This window comes from Procambarus clarkii, chromosome 2, assembly GCF_040958095.1.
Source record: "Procambarus clarkii isolate CNS0578487 chromosome 2, FALCON_Pclarkii_2.0, whole genome shotgun sequence".
Taxonomy (NCBI): Eukaryota; Metazoa; Arthropoda; class Malacostraca; order Decapoda; family Cambaridae; genus Procambarus; species Procambarus clarkii.
In genome coordinates, this window is record NC_091151.1 from 53,026,076 (window position 1) to 53,042,628 (window position 16,553).

Consider the following 16,553-nt stretch of genomic DNA (forward strand, 5'->3'; position numbering starts at 1 on the left):
GCTTCAGGCTTCTTAGGCTTCTTAGGCTTAGGCTTCTTCGAGGCTTCAATGGGCCTCGTAGCCTGGTGGATAGCGCGCAGGACTCGTAATTCTGTGGCGCGGGTTCGATTCCCGCACGAGGCAGAAACAAATGGGCAAAGTTTCTTTCAGCCTATGCCCCTGTTACCTAGCAGTAAATAGGTACCTGGGAGTTAGTCAGCTGTCACGGGCTGTTTCCTGGGGGTCGAGGCCTGGTCGAGGACCGGGTCGCGGGGACACTAAAGGCCCCGAAATCATCTCAAGATGACCTCAAGATGTTCCACACAGACTGCGCCAGCCGACATCAACCGAGTGGTATATGACCTTATCCTCCATGGTGAATATCACGCCAAAGTTGATTCCATGTGCAGTATTTACTTTTCCACTGCCTCTGTAGATTTGTAAGTGATCTCCAACAAAATTCTTCCTTTTTCAATTATTCAGTGTGCACGAACTAACAATCTCATGTTCATAGTTGTGAAAATTCGGTCAAAGGTGTACATATGAATTGTAAGTTTTGACTTGTGGCTTTTGCTCTTTTTTTTTTCTCTAGCCTATTTTCCTTTTTGTTTTGGTAAAATGTTTCCTTGCTTCTTGCACCCATATTTTTCTCTTCCGAAGATCGTTTTTCTGGCTCTCTCTCTCAGCAGACTTCAGCCGGACCAAAAAGAGGCATTAATCTTTGTCATCAGCGCTTCAAAGCGCCAAGTGTGGGTAAGACAGCACCACGTGGCTCATTTACCTGGTAAGCCCCACAGCACGCCCGAGCATGACAAGCACGAGACAAGCCAGCCACAGTGGGACAAGCGAGCAGTATGTGGCTCGTTCTCCTGGTCAGCAACTGAGCGAGCCTAAAGTTGCCAAGCGTGCTGAACGAGGGTTGCAGGTCGCGATAACATTCCCCTCAACAACCATCTGACCCAATATCCCGCGCTCCGCCGCACACTTTAGTACTCCCTTCGCCCCGCTCGACTCGTAAAACATACACGCCTCGCGGTAAAGCAGACTGTTATTATTACATAAAAGCGCTAGTACCAGCACTACGCCGGAAGAGACCAACGTGTATATAGTTATGCTGTGGAATATTGGAGCATCCTACTTAACTGAGAAAGAATCTTTAGCTGCAAGCACAACAAATACTGCACCACAAAAAATTGAAATGTTATAAGATTTGGTCAGGAACCTCCAACTGCAACTGCAGAATGCTGTTGACATTTCAGACAATTTTGTTTAAGATCAATATCATGTATATAAATACAGTATTACTAAGCATGGTGCACACTATGGTCTCTCTAGCTAAGTTTTAATTATGGGGAATCCATTTAAGTATCACAGGATAATTAAATTTTCCACAAATAAAATCTAATGCATCATATTAATTGTGGTGGTGCAAAATATCTCTAGTGTAAGCCGTTTCCAATTATTTTTTAATTCTTTTCACTGAGATGTCTCAAGTTTAGTATTTACAGAAACCCCCCAAAATCTGATGAGAATATTGATTCTATTAGTTTAAAGCTTTATTATCCACTAATTATTTGGAAGTTTGCCATATTAAAGCTCAGTGTACATATTATAACCAGATATGCGCTGAGAAAATTTGCCCAAAAAGGGAGTTATTGCTCATCATTCCAAAAATAAAAAATATTGTGAAATAATTATGAAAACACATTTGGTAAATTATTAGTTAGAAACCAGCCCTGTAGTGATAACTATTATTTACAAAATATCTTGTAAAGATTGTAATATATTCTATGTAGGTTAAACACCCAAAGATTAAAATTTAGAGTATATCATAAATATTCTGTTAAAAAATGGGCCAATTATCTAATGCTCAATTTATTAGTTTGTCAGAAAATTTTCACGAAATTGATTGATAAATTGATTTCAATAATTTCAATAATTGCAGAAGCGTTTTCAATGGAAACATTATTGAATCTGCTTTAAAACAAATTACAAAACTATACAATATGAACATTAGTAATGGTTCGTAGAGTTTGGGTTCATTTTTGATTGATTAAATACCATTTAAGTAAGATCATTAATACACAATTATCTCATTAGTATCATCATTTCTTTGAACACTCATGAATTGGTCAATGGACTCTCTGCCGTTTCCTTTTACTCCTATGTTACAAAGACATTGGATACAGGTGAGGTGAAAATATCTTGCTTTTATCTTTCTCCACTGAATTGTAATATTCATTCTTCTTCTTCTGATTTGATTAACAAGAGAGTACTTAAGGAATTTTTTGTTTAATTTTCCTTCGTGGTTAAACATTGTCGCATAACTGATCGTGTTGACAGGATCAGCGAAGTGAATTTATTAGTGTCAAGTCATTATTTAAACTGTAAATGCCTCTGGGTGCTGCATATTCTCTTCCTCGAGGCTGCTGGTCTCAAAAACACAACCAGAGACATGGTGGTATGAGTGACACAAGTGAACATATGTTCTCTTATTTCGATTCTGCAAATGGACACACAGCCTTTCTCCTCTAAAAGCCAGCACCTAATGGATACACGCTCGTTATACAGCATGCCACATCAACAGCCACGCTGATCCAGATGCCAATATCAAACTTGACAAATATATTTCCTGAAAATACTGGCAACACTAGACTCACTTTCCTGAGTGTTATTACTGGCATAACAGGCATGTTGTCCCAGGTGACAATGTTGGCTTGACAGAGGTTATCTGCCCCCCCCCTCACCCCCTGGTGGCGACACTGGTGACAGAGGCCAAACACACTGGACCAACGTATGATGATGTCCTTATTGTTTGTTTACTGCAGTCAAAAAGCTTGCGTGACTCCATTGATATACCATTGATGCTACGTGATCGGTATGAACTACGTTATCATACATACCACGAGTAACTTCTACAAATATAAACACACATCAGTTTATGCAATAATACTGAGGGGACGATATGTTGCCTTTGTCATGTATCGCGGGATACATTTCAGAGGTAACTGCTCTCATGTTTATTATTGAAATTCAAATTTAATATTTATTTTTATTAATACAGAAACCAGAAAAATGCTGTGAATGCATATTTATAATTGTCCCATGAAACATTTTTGGCATTTGTTCCTATTAATTCGAAAAAAAAACACATTTGTCAACAAGTTCGTTTGACCAAACAGGATTCCGACTGCTGCAACCGGATTCCAATTTGGTGAGAGCGAATCGTGGCCCGGTTGTTCCATTTATTTTTTTGTTTTTCTATTTTTAGCCTTCGGAGTTGGAAAGTGTGTATGACAGGATTTGGGGAGAGCGAATACCTAGAGACGAGTTGTTGGTGCCAAGGCTAAACTTGACTGGACTGGATGACTAAAGTTCAGTGCCGTGAATAACTTGAATTGGTTGATGTGGATAAAGTTGGATGGAATGGATGACTAGAAATGTGTGTATTGAATAACTACAGTAGACTGCAGTGGGTCGCTAAAGTTGAGTTGAGTGGAAGGTTCCAGTTCAGTAGCGAGGATGTTTACAGTTGAACCGAGTGGATCTTATAGTTGAGTGAAGTGGATTGCTAGAATTAAGCGAAAGGTGTATAGAACAGAGTAGCAGCAGGCTTGAGTTGAAAATATTGCTAAAGGTTTTCTTTATCTTGCTCGAGTTATCTGTCTTTCTCTACCTCTGTCTCTCTTTATGATAAAATATAATATTCTACCATTGCTATATTGTGATCGCCGGTGGAGGGAGCTTTAATTTGTATTTGTAGTGTGAAATAATAAAAAATAGATATTTCCCAATTTACGTTAGGAATGGGGAGAGGCTTGAGAAACCTTTGACGCTGACGCAGTATAAACTGTTTTATGCTAGTTCGGACAAATTATGGCCAGCAGGAAATTTTTGAATTTTCTGGAGATCAGTGAATAAATTAAAGTTCATATTACTATATGAAAACTTTTGTTTTGTGAAGTTTATTTTGAAAATATTTAGTTGCGTAGCTGGCAGGAAGAGCCAAAAATCATCTTGGGGGGTCTGAATGTATTCACCTAGTGGTGCTTGCGGGGGTTGAGCTCTGCTCTCTCGGCCCGCCTCTCAACTGTCAATCAATCAACTGTTACTAACTACTAATGTTTTTCTCACACACACACACGGGAAGAAGCCCGTAGCAGCTGTCTAACGCCCAGGTACCTATTTACTGCTAGATATCAGAGGCATCTGGGTGAAGGAAACTGCCCATTTGTTTTTCCGCAGGTGCCGGGGATTGAACCCCGGTCCGTAGGTCTACGAGTGTAGGGCGCTGTTCATTCAGCTACCAGCCTGACCCTAGCACGCTGTTCCCTTTTGAATTTTGGCAACCTCGACCAGCCAATGTTCGTCCCGTGCCCCAGACCATTCACTCTGCCAATTTGGCTGAATGTAGCCCAAATCCCAAGGGTGCAACTCTGGCATGAAGGAGTTATATGACTGAGACGTAGACCATCTAAATTGTTAACCAAAAAATTTAATATTATTGTTTCATTCACTTGAACCATCGGAGCCTTGACCCACAGACCACACATGCAGCGGCGTGCAGCTCTATACTGAACCACCTGAACCGACTATAAGGAGAGAGAGGATTCCAGAGACCCCTATCTGCTATCCAACTGAAACTTAAGGCCTCTGGAGTGCCGGTTTGGCATGTTAGGTGATCCACATCCTAGTCAGGCTGGCCACATTTGGTAGGTAATTGATGCATGTAAGCAATAGCAGTGGATCCAAAATGTGCAATGCCTGTTTTCAACGGGAGAGTCTGAAAGGTTCATAGTGAAGACTCGAATTCTGTAGTGAAGTTAAAATTATAGTTTATTTTGGTATATGGTATCAAAGGATTTTTTCAGGTTAATTTAGAAACCAAATAGGAATTAATTTTTATGAAGATCTGTGTAGATTCAGTCAACTAATAATAGAGTCATTGGTATTTATTGGGATTCTGAATTCATATTCAGTTTAAATCAAATGCATTATTAGCAAATGTTTGTATATAGGTGGGTTAGTTTGCACAAATTTAAAGTAAATTATTTTCCTAAGAAAGTTGATGATATCATACCAAGTAATATCTGCAATTATAAACTGTATTCCCCAGATTTAGATTTAGCGGCAACATTTACCAGTTAATTTAAAATTTTTGGAGTTATAAGATTTATTGCCCATGTAAAATTTTGCTTATAATTTGAAAGGCGATATATACTGGAGAATATTAAATTGCAGTGTACCATTAGAGCAGAAATGACAGATATTGCCACATGAAAAAATTATAATTCTCTACAGTCACCATCAACAAATTCTATGGTTATTCCTGATCAAAGTCAATGCCAACACACACAGTTGGGAGACATCAGTAGGACTCAAAATGCCTGTCTGTAAGCCATCTCTTAGTTACAGCAGTTACTTCATAATTCCAAACTAGCTTGAGGTCGTCTCTCGAATTTCTCTGCTGACAAGCTGTTTAATGTATATACCTGCTACGCCATTATATAAACATCAGTTGTTCGTAAGTTGTATTTACTGAAAATTATGTAAATTGTTGACCACTTCTCACTCCAAAACAAGAAAAGAGGTGGAAATCACAGAGCTGTACACCTGGTATATATGTAGGGCGCCAGACAGCTGAGTGGACATCGCTTCGGATTCGTAGTCCTGAGGTTCCAGGTTCGATTCACAGTGGATGCGGTGACAAATGGGCAAAAAGTGTCTTTCACCCTGACACCCCTTTGAGTTAGCTGCTACGGGCTGCTTCCTGGGGGTGTCTAACAAAAAAAAGGAGGACTAGTCGAGGACCGGGCCGCTGGGACGCTAAGCCCCGAAATCATCTGAAGATAAGAAGAGATAACCTGGTCCAACAGTGCTTTGGTTATATATTTCAGGAATTTCAGAAATTGTAAGTGTTAAATGAATATAAAAATGAATTAATGTGCTGCTGCAATTATTACTATAATATATTAAAAGCAATTTTAGTGCAACAAAGTAATTCCCCCCCCCCCCCCACATTATCCCGGCCCATTCTCACGAGCTGACAACCGTCAAATTATAATTGGTGTTTTCTGAAGCGAGAAGTGTGCGAATCTTAGCAACCTATTTAACATGTCAAGGCCGATGCCAGTTAAGCACACAAAGCTTAAATTTGTGGCGTTTATTATTTCACTCCACCACTTGAAATTTGTACTTTTGTATTGATATGGTAAAATTGTGGTTTATAAGAATGAGCGGACTGATGTAACTCTCGAAAATGTTTGGGCAAATGTCTCACAAGGAATGAAAAATGTTGCTTTAAAGAAAATGTTTAGTTAAGATGCCAAAGGAATAAATCATTTACTAAATACTCCATTACGTACGAATCTATATAGATATAAATGGAAATGTTCGTTTGTTCAAAATCGCTAATCTCCGAAAATTATTCACCGATTGCTTTGAAATTTTCACAGAAAGTTCCATTTGCATCCGAGCTGGTTTTTATATGCATACTATATAGATGTTACGCCTGTGACGAAAAAAAACTTTTTTTTTTTAACTTTCATGTGTTTTTCTTGAGAGGGAAATCTTTGAAACCTCTTTACCGATTGCTTTGAAATTTTGACAACGTTGCATTCGAAAAGGCGCGCGTTTTTATATACCTACTACCTGCTCACCTATATATCTCACCTATGACAGGAAAAAATAAGTTTTTTTTTTATATCTGTTGGACGTAAGAGCAACGCACACTGTAATCTCCGAAATTTCACCAATTGCTATGAAATTTTGACAACATTCCATTCAAATACGCGCATATTTTTATATACCTACTATACAGATGCCTCACCTGTGACAGGTAAAAAACATTCTTTTTTGAAAAAAGTGTCATCTGTTGCACGTAATAGCAATAATAAATAAATGTCAGCCCATGGTTGCTTTTTTTAAACAATGTTGTTTGTTCACCAACTTGTACATTGCTGATTTCTGCCATGTTCCCCCCTTTTTTATTTTTTATTCTTTTTTTTCAACACAGTTTATACCTAATCCCAAGTACTATTAAGTTTTAATCTAAGTGTTTTTTCTCCGCACACCTTGCCCGAAATGCTATGCGTATTAGTAGCTTTAGGTATTGTATGTACTAGCTCATCTCATCTCTAACATTATGTTTGTAAATCTACTATGTATGTACTTTTCCTGAATAAAAATTTATTATTCATTATTATTTTTAATACACTATACTAAATATGTTACGATTCCATTTCAATGTTTCCAATTGCATTGATAAATTGAATTTTCATGGAGTTTGAATTATTTTCATTTTGATTTAATTATTTTGTATGACATTGCATTAAAATTGAGCTGTGTTGTTTACCATACTGTTCATTTCGTAAGTATAGATGCCACACTTGGAACAGGTAAGAACTTTCTTTTTTAAGAAACAGCGCCATCGGTTGCACGTAAGAGCATCACATGCTATACTACATATGTTACGATTCCATTTCAATGTTTTTGATTGCATTAACAAATTGAATTTTCATAGATTCTGATTTATTTTAATTTTGATCTAATTATATTGTGTGACATTGCATCGGAATTGAGCTGTGTTGTTAACCATACCGTTCATTTCGTGAGTACAAGTATAGACGCCACGCCTGTGACAGTATTTTTTTTTTTTAACAGCCCCATCTGTTGCACGTGAGAGCAACACATGCTGTACTAAATATGTTACGATTCCATTTCAATGTTTCCAATGTCATTGATAAATTAAATTTTCATAGATTTCGATTTATTTTAAATTTGATTTAATTATTTTGTGTGACATTGTGTTGGAATTAAGCTGTGCTTTATCATAACGTTCATTTCCCGAGTAATTTTTTTTTTATTTTTTCATTGTTTTTAGTTCGTGTTTTTAAATGTTTTTCTTATACTTCAGTGATGGGAACATCAGATTATTTGATGTTCCCAATTTTCTGATGGGAACATCAGATCATTTGGGACTGCATCAGACGAGGGATTGGGTAATGGTTGGGAAGACGAGGGGACGGGGGAGTTGGGGATTGTGGGGACGAGAGGACTGGGGAATCGAGAATGGTGGGGAGGACAAGGGGACAGGGGAGTGGAGGATAGTGATGAGGATGGGGGAGAGGGGGAATGGTAGGGATGACGTTGGTACGTGGGACCGGGAGATGGTAGGGAGTAAGAGGGAATAGTGGAGTGGGGAATGGTTAGGAGGACGATGGGACGGTGGAGTGGGGGATAGTGGAGAGGACAAAGGGACGGGGGAGGGGAATGGTGGGGAGGACTGGGAGACAGGGGAAGGTTGCTGTGGCTCAGCAACGCGTGGCCGGGTAGAGCTAGTTAATAAATTCTTACATTAGTCTTATTAAGACATCACAATGTTCTACAAATTCTTCTCAAAGGAGAACAACTAAAAATGAACCATATAGATCATTATATAAATAAACAACAGGTATTATTATAACTAATGAACAAAGCAATCCTAATTTAGTTCCAAATTTAGGGTGTCACATTGATGTCAAATCAAGATTACAGAACTAAACTCGGACACCATTGTCGAATCTGTCATTTCAAATCGAGCACAAATTCGGTCTGATAGTTTGAACAGCAGTTGTCTACACTAAGCAGTGAGTGAAGAGTGTCTCGTACAGTTGTTGTTCCAGGAATCTAGGAAAGAAATTGTGGAGCACTTTTGAGGTACATCTGTGCATATATTGTTAAATTTCTCAGCCATTTTAGGTATTGTCTATTTTTCAGATAACAAATAAACTACAGGTTATAAGAGCATCCTCTTGGACATATATGGTATAATATCAGAGGTGGTGATGTACGTGTACTTCTTTCCACAATTTATTGTATATGAAATGGAGAACAAAATCTGGCAAGCAAATAAATATAATACAAAAACTAGCACACGTTGGAGTACTAATGGTCACAGGTACTGAGGTGTTTACAGTAAGTGTTTTACTTACCTTATTCAACTTATGCTGGTAATTTTTTGTTTTTTTGCATATAAGGCAACTTAAACATAATATAGCATATCTTTATAATTTAATTAATATGCAGCAAAACGATCCGTTATATGCCCAGTTTTCCTTTATCCTGGAGCGAGTTATAAGGGAGTGTGTGCACTGTATTCGAAAACTGCCACATGCCAAACTTAAAAAGTTGGCAAAACATCTGATGAAAATATAAATTTTGATCTTAAACTTTACACACCCAGACACAAATATAAACTTTCTTGAAGTATTTTGTCTGTCGAATTTTAGATGAAAGAAAATTGTTCCAGCAGCAGCAACAGCTGCCACCACAGCAGCAACAGCTGCCACCACAGCAGCAACAGCTGCCACCACAGCAGCAACAGCTGCCACCACAGCAGCAACAGCTGCCACCACAGCAGCAACAGCTGCCACCACAGCAGCAACAGCTGCCACCACAGCAGCAACAGCTGCCACCACAGCAGCAGCAGCAGCCACCGCAGCAGCAGCAGCAGCCACCGCAGCAGCAACAGCTGCCACCGCAGCAGCAACAGCTGCCACCGCAGCAGCAACAGCTGCCACCGCAGCAGCAACAGCTGCCACCGCAGCAGCAACAGCTGCCACCGCAGCAGCAACAGCTGCCACCGCAGCAGCAACAGCTGCCACCGCAGCAGCAACAGCCGCCACCGCAGCAGCAACAGCCTTGGCAGCAGCAGCAGCAGCAGCCGCCACCGCAGCAGCAACAGCTGCCACCGCAGCAGCAGCAGCCGCCACCGCAGCAGCAACAGCTGCCACCGCAGCAGCAGCAGCCGCCACCGCAGCAGCAACAGCTGCCACCGCAGCAGCAACAGCTGCCACCGCAGCAGCAGCAGCCGCCACCGCAGCAGCAACAGCCGCCACCGCAGCAGCAACAGCCGCCACCGCAGCAGCAGCAGCCGCCACCGCAGCAGCAGCAGCCGCCACCGCAGCAGCAGCAGCCGCCACCGCAGCAGCAGCAGCCGCCACCGCAGCAGCAGCAGCCGCCACCGCAGCAGCAGCAGCCGCCACCGCAGCAGCAGCAGCCGCCACCGCAGCAGCAGCAGCCGCCACCGCAGCAGCAGCAGCCGCCACCGCAGCAGCAGCAGCCGCCACCGCAGCAGCAGCAGCCACAGCCTTGGAGCCTTAGCAGCAGCCACAGCCTTGGCAGCCTTGACAGCCTTGACAGCCTTGGCAGCAGCCGCAGCCTTGGCAGCAGTCACAGCCTTGGCAGCCTTGGCAACAGCAACAGCTGCAACAGCAACAGCCGCAACAGCAACTGCAGCAACAGCTGCAACAATAGAAGCAGCAGCCGCAACAGCAGCCGTAACAGCAGCCGCAACAGCAGCCGCAACAGCAGCCGCAACAGCAGCCGCAACAGCAGCCGTAACAGCAGCCGCAACAGCAGCCGCAACAGCAGCCGTAACAGCAGCCGCAACAGCAGCCGTAACAGCAGCCGTAACAGCAGCCGCAACAGCAGCCGCAACAGCAGCCGTAACAGCAGCCGCAACAGCAGCCGTAACAGCAGCCGCAACAGCAGCCGCAACAGCAGCCGCAACAGCAGCCGCAACAGCAGCCGTAACAGCAGCCGCAACAGCAGCCGCAACAGCAGCCGTAACAGCAGCCGCAACAGCAGCCGCAACAGCAGCCGTAACAGCAGCCGCAACAGCAGCCGCAACAGCAGCCGTAACAGCAGCCGCAACAGCAGCCGTAACAGCAGCCGCAGCAGCCGCAAGACGGTCCCAGCTCGCGTCCTGGCCAAACACACGTCAGGAAGAGGAGCAAATTGCATAAAATTTTGTGTAAAACTACATTTCAAAATTTGTTTTATATATATATTTTAGCATTATATTATTTGCATCATTGCTATTGTGAACAATTATTTTTACGGCTGCAAATCTGTGCTTTCAGGCTATAGCTGTATAGATTTGAATAAATATATTAAGAATAAAGCTTCTTTATAGGAATACAAATCGGAACACCGTAAGCATCAGGAAAAAATACCAACCCTGATTTTATATTAACTCGTAATATTAGTCTACACAAAGAGTTGTTTATAGTTTGAACTTGGAATGCAGCCAGTTAGTTACCAGTATTTGTGCACATTTCTTCAGACAAAGTGCCGCTTTTCCGCAGCCAAAAAACAAAACAAAACATACCGTCAGGAAGGCGAGCATCATGTGCAAAATCTTGTGTTAGTCCCACACCCGCTACACCACATTCAAAAGTCTGGGCTATATATAACAACATTAAAGGTCGACCAACATTATCTTCGTTTTCCCTGATGATCAACAGCTCATTCTGTCAAACACCTCAGGTTATCTTGAGATGATTTCGGGGCTTTAGTGTCCCCGCGGCCCGGTCCTCGACCAGGCCTCCGCCCCTAGGAAGCAGCCCGTGACAACTGACGAACACCCAGGTACCTATTTTACTGCTAGTTAACAGGTTCATAGGGTGAAAGAAACTCTGCCCATTGTTTCTCGCCGGCGCCTAGGATCGAACCCAGGACCACAGGATCCTGGGTTCGTGCAGCGTGCTGTCGGCTCGGCCGACCGGCTCCCCCTTGGCAAAAGCCAAGCGGCTTCTGCAAATGTTCTTGCTGAGTGTCTTAAACTGACCCCTCTCAACCCTTTTCTTTCATTCCCAAGAACTCTCCCTCGGATAAGAAATTGACCGTGCCATACCGCTGCCCATGCTCGGCGTCGACAAAATTTATACCTTAAGAACATTAGAACATAAAAACAAAGGTAACTGCAGATGGCCTATTGACCCATACGAGGCAGCTCCTATCTATAACCAACCAATCCCACTCATATACATGTCCAACCCACGCTTGAAACAATCGAGGGACCCCACCTCCACCACGTTACGTAATAATTGGTTCCACAAATCAACAACCCTGTTACCGAACCAGTATTAACCCAAGTCTTCCCTAAATCTAAACTTATCCAATTTATACCCATTGTTTCGTGTTCTGTCTTGTGTTGATACTTTTAATGCCCTATTAATATCCCCTTTGTTATGTCCATTCATCCACTTGTAAACCTTTATTATGTCACCCCTAACTCTTCGCCTCTCCAGTGAATGCAATTTAAGCTTTGTTAATCTTTCTTCATATGAAAGATTTCTAATTTGGGGAATTAACTTCATCCTACGCTGGACACGTTCAAGTGAATTTATATCAATTCTATGGTACAGCAACCATAACTGAACTGCATAATCTAAATGGGGCCTAACCAGAGCAAGATATAGCTGAAGAACCACACCAGGAGTCTTGTTACTAACGTTTCGATTAATAAATCCCAGTGTCCTATTTGCCTTATTACAAACATTCATGCATTGATTCTTTTGTTTTAAATTCTTACTAATCATAACTCCCAGATCCCTTTCGCAATCCGACTTCGCAATCTCAACACCATCTAGCTCGTATCTTGTAACCCTATCATCATTACCTAACCTCAGAACTTTACATTTATCAGCATCAAACTGAATCCGCCAATCTTTTGACCATTTGAAAACCCTATTTTGATCAACTTGAAGTGATAGTGAGTCTTCTTCCGTGTTTATTTCCCTACCGATTTTTGTATCATCTGCAAATTTGCTGATGTTGCTACTCAAACCTGAATCTAAATCATACATATATATATTATAAACAACAGAGGTCCCAGGACAGAGCCTTGAGGCACTCCACTAACAACATTTTCCCACTCTGACTTAACCCCATTTATACTAACTCTGTTTCCTTTGGAATAGCCATGCCCTAATCCAACTTAATATTGCACCCGCAATACCATGAGCCTCTATTTTTTTTAATCAGTCTTTCATGTGGCACTGTATCAAAAGCTTTGCTAAAGTCAAGGTACACAACATCACAATCCTTACCACTATCAACTGCCTCAACTATGCTGGAATAAAAAGATAGCAAATTTGTTAAGGGGGCATGACCTCCAGATTTCCCAAAAAATGCATTAAATGAAAACTGGTTCTTAAACATGAACGGCCATTTGTAAAACCATGTTGCGACTCATTTATTAATTTATGTTTTTCAAGATGAAGACGAATTTGTATTTGCAATTATCGATTCAAGTAACTTTCCCACAATAGACGTTAGGCTAATTGGCCAATACTTTTACGCAAGTGATCTATCTCCTTTCTTTAAAATTGATACCACATTAGCTACCTTCCATGACTCTGGCACTCTGCCTAACTCTATTGACTTATTAAATATGGTAGACAGTGGCTCGGAAAGCTCCTCTTTGCATTCTTTAAGCACCCTGGCAAACACTTCATCCGGCCCTGGGGATTTGTTTGGTTTTAGTTTTACTATTTGTTTAATTACATCCTCCCTGGAAACTGCTAAACTAGACAACCTGTCCTTGTCGCCACCCACATAGACTTGTTCGGCTGAAGGCATATTTTTAAGTTCCTCGTTAGTAAATACAGATATAAAGTATTTATTAAAAATACTACTCATCTCCTCGTCATTATCTGTTATTTGACCTGTCTCAGTTTTTAATGGACCTATCCTTTCCCTAGTCTTAGTTCGATGTAACTGAAAAAACCTTTAAGGTTTTAAACCTTTAACCTTTGTCTTCGCTTGCCCTGCTATTCGAACTTCATAGTTTCTTTTTGCTTTCCTTATCTCTTTTTTAACATTTCAAACCAGTTGTACGAATTCCTGTTATAAACCGGCTTCCCCATTCTTAATCCTTTTGTTCCACGCTCTCTTTTTACCTGTAAGTTTCTTCAAATCCTTTGTTATCCTCTTTGAGTTATTAGTATTCGATCTATTCAATTTGTATGGTATACTACGTTCCTGGGCTTTGCTTAGAATATTTTTAAATAAGTTATATTTTGAATCCACATCGAAATCCCCTTTTTACGTCACCTATCGCTGGGTTCATGTTTCACACCAAGACCGGCCCACCCTCCATGCCCAAGACTTTCCAATCTATTTGCCCCCCAAAATTTCTTAGGCTATTGAAATCAGCTTTTCGAAAATCTGAGACATTAATATAATTTTCTCCTACAGGTTTATTCTATGTTAAATCTGATTTCTTTGTGAACAATGTTTCCTAGCTCACTCGCTATTTCAATGTCATTAATTTGTGTTTCCCTGTTAGTTAACACTAAAGTATTATTTTCCCGCGTTGGTTCCATAATGTGTTGCGTAAGAAAGCAATCGTCAATTAATTCTAGAAAATCTTCTGCTTCATTATTCCCAGTTCTGTTAGACCAATTTATTCCACTAAAATTAAAGTCACCCATGACACAAATACTGCTAGACCTAGATGCTCTACATATTTCATCCCATAAGTGCTTTGCTTCCCCCCCTGTTTAAGTTTGGTGGCCTGTATATAACTCCTATTATAAGATTATTTGCTCTTTCGTTTAATTCTATCCAAATAGTTTGTGTGTGTGGCTCAGTTTTGATTCCTTCTTTGAGATTACATTTCAAATTTTCCCTTCCATATATGGCTACTCCCCCTCCTCTTCTAATATATCTATCTGTGTGAAATAGTTTAAATCCATATATTCGATATTCAGCTAATAGTTCTCTATTTTCTACATTCATCCACGTTTCAGTAAGTGCAATAATATATATTTTTTCTGTGCAGACAAGAGCATTTAACTCGTTTATTTTGTTCCTTAGACTTCTACTGTTAGTGAAATATACCCTAAGTGAATTGTTATTTTGAGCCCCTTCTCCTTCCCTGATCATTTTGCCAATTTGTTTCTCCAGCAAACACATACTTTTATTACCACCTTCCTCCCTATCAATTCCCATATCACTATCTACTAACAGTTTAAACCCAAACTAATGCCTCTAACCACTGGTTCCAACGAGTTTGCAACAGCAACAACCCCAGCCCTCGATAGATGCACCTCATCACGAGCATACATTTCATTTCTTCGCAGTTGTCAATGAAAGATATTGCATTTGATTTGCAATATCTTTCCAGCTGGCAATTGACACCAAGTGCCCTCGACAACCATTCATTCCCAATGGTCTTTCTTGGAAGAATGCCACATATGATCGGAATTCCTCCCTTGCTCCTAACTAATTCTATGGCTTTGTTAAATTTCTGTATCAGTTCCTCACTCTTAACTCGTCCAACATCATTACCCCCTGCATTAATACAAATAATGGTTTTGTTCCCATTTCCCGTCACAATATCTTTCATGTCAACAATATCTTCAATTCCATCTCCCGGATAGCAAACCCTTAACCTGTTTACCCTATCTCTGGCACAAAACGTCCTGTCTAAATACCTCACCTGGGAATCTCCCACAACCAAAATTCGCTTAGGTACCTCCTTAACTTTCTGAGCACTTTGAGGGGCCTGTGATTCGTTGGTCTTCGTTGATTTCCCTTTCGAGTGAACTGCAGGCTCACCACAGCGCTTGTCTTCTAACCCGGCAAATGAATTTGAAGTCCTTAGGACGTCTGTAGGCGGCCTTGCCAAGGTCTTTTTAAGACCCTTGTCCTTTACGACTTTCCACGACGAGGTCTTTTAATACTGGTCTCCTCCTCCGTTTCTTTTCGATGTTTCAGCTGTCGTACCTTCTCCCGTAGGGAATCCATCTCTGCTCTAAGAGTTCTAACTAGATTCATCAGTTCCTTCACTACTCTTCCATTATTGCTATAATAATATTACTGCAATCGGAGCTCCAGCTAACACAACCTCTCACTGTGACTGTGGGAAGCTGTCCATCAGCTTCTCACAATCCTTACCACTATCATTTTGAGTAGCAACATTTGTAGCTTAAGCGAGCTACAATTATCTTTAACCCACTTAACTCTTGGAAATCACCTGGAGAGGATGGAATTCCATATGAACTTATCAAATATCTTCCATCGACTGCAAATAGCACTCTTCTAAACTACTACATCCTAAGCTAGACTCACGGTAATATTCCCCTCACAATATCAGACCAATATTATTCTTCCACTCCTCAAACCTGGAAAAGACTCATCCCAACCTGAGTCATATAGAACTATCGCCTTGCTCTCATGTCTCAGTAAAGACATGGTAAGACTTGTACATACTCGCCTCCAATGGTAACTTGAGCATAATATTATTTTACCGTCATTTCAAGCTGGATTTCGACCGCAATGCTACAGACTTGATCAAATATTCTGCCTTGAACATGAAATCCGCACCTCTCTTAGAAGCAGTAAATTTTATATTGTTCTATACTTAGACCTTAAAGGAGTTTTTGATAGCATGCCTCATACTTACATCTTGGCAAAGATTGCGCGTTTAGGCTTACAGGGAAGATTACTTCTATGGCTACCATCCTCTCTTACGAACAGGACCCCCAAAGTTTATATATACACACAAGACGGTTTTTTCAGATAAGATTCCAATTCGAACGGGTGTCCCACAATACTTCATTCTAAGCCAAGCTCTTTTTGCTGCATTATTAGCAGATTTACCAAACAGCGATCCTGTTCACCTCTCGGCGTACACTGGCGATTTAACATTGCATTATTCAGACCTACCTAATACAGTCTCAACAATGCAAACAGATCTTGATCATCTCATTGCTGGGACACAACAATGGGGCCTCCAAGTT